This window comes from Pezoporus occidentalis, unplaced genomic scaffold, assembly GCF_034315485.1.
Source record: "Pezoporus occidentalis ecotype Australia unplaced genomic scaffold, CSIRO_AGI_Poc_V1 ctg70, whole genome shotgun sequence".
Lineage (NCBI taxonomy): Eukaryota > Metazoa > Chordata > Aves > Psittaciformes > Psittacidae > Pezoporus > Pezoporus occidentalis.
The window spans coordinates 1979910-1981576 of NW_026916053.1; positions in this window are offsets into that span (position 1 = coordinate 1979910).

The window sequence follows — 1667 nt, forward strand, 5'->3', positions numbered from 1 at the left end:
CAGCACATAGTGTTACCCTCTTTAGGGCACTGAGATACCATCTTTGTTTTAAACACAGAAAATTAAAGCCACTTCATCATGGTCAGACAGAAAGCCTCAGGCAAAGTGAGGAACCCAACAAGGGCTCTCATCCCATGCTAATGCCTTCTGTATAAAGGCTCTCATCCCATGCTCGTCCTTCTGTATAAAGGACCATGAAAAACCAGCTGGTGACTGCAGAACAGGTCTAACCCGATGGCTTTTGAAAAGGAGCATCACAGTTGTCCTGCTTGTGCACCACAAACTGGGCTGAGCCCATACAGACGCAGCATTTGTGCTCTTGGGCAAGCATTTGCTGGCTGCGTGGAAGAAATGAGCTGTTAAGGAGAAATGAGATGTTTTGCTTTTTTCTCTGCCAGAAAAGCAGCCGGGGGCTCTGTCCCCCAGTGTCCTGGAGCCACCAAGGGGTCCCTACATGGGGACCACACCGGTGGGCAGGCACTGCGCTGCAGTAGCTACGCTAGTGGCTCAAAGCAGTGGGGTCTAAAACACAACCATGTTGTGCCAGGCCCCATGAGCCTGGACACTGCCCTCAAGGGCTTTGGCACAGAGCGAGTCTCATCACCTTGCTGTATTATAAAATGCGTCCATCTGCCTGATGCTCCGTAGATACAGACGCCTTAAGCTGTTCCTTTGTCCTTCCATTTGAAGGAGAGATCATTTTCTTTTCTAGGTCACACAACAGATCAGTGGCACAGCAGGGTCAGGAAAGCAAAAACAAACCAAACCCATGTTCAGAGCCCTAGGAACAGACACAGCTTAGTGCAGGCAGCGCTGGGCTCCTCGCTGCAGCCCCAAGATCTGGGGGCTTGTCACTCCCCTCCTCACCACTTGTCAGGTGGAAGCAGCATCCCCAAGATGAACAACTGGGAAACCACAAAGCTTCCCATGGAGAAGGTTTAGCCATGACTACCAGGCTGGTTTGGCTTTTGGAACCCTAGATCTGCAGGACATCCATGTCTCGTGGCTTGTGTTCACAAGTCAAGCTCTCCAGCTCCAGCCTGCTCTCCCAGCATCTGCTGGTCCATCCCTGGATATTGCTAGGTGATTAGTGCCTGCTGTCTGGAAGCTCTCCCTGAGACAAGCCAACAACGTGGCCTTATTACTTAGCAGCAGAAAGAGGAGAAAGGGCGATGCCATTGAGGAGCTGTTTGGGTTGGAGGTACCCACCATCCAGCTCAGAGGCAGCTGAGTCCAGAGGTGCAGGTCTGCTGGCAATAGTGCCAGGATCCCACAGCCTCCAACCTCATCCCCTCGTGCTAGTCCAGGCAATGCCCCCAGCCAGGGAAGCCACAAACATTACTCAGGGCCACAGAGAGACCTGCCCTGCCAGCATCCTTTGGTCTCTATGGTTTCCTAGCCCTCAGCCACCATGGGAGGTAAGCTACACGTCAGGTAAGGACTTCAGCCCTTCCCTCCGGAGGCTGGAGATTAACTCTTGGCAAGAGGGTTTTGCTACTCCTCTGAGCAAAGGTAAATCCTGGGGCAGGAGGGCAAGGGAGGACAGATGGCTCAGGTGCCACCCAGACCTGCTGCTGAGGGGATGACCCAAGCACCTGGCACTGGGGCTGTGAGCAGCCTTCAACAAACACCACCCTGCTCCTGTCCCCAGAGACCGGGTCTGGGCT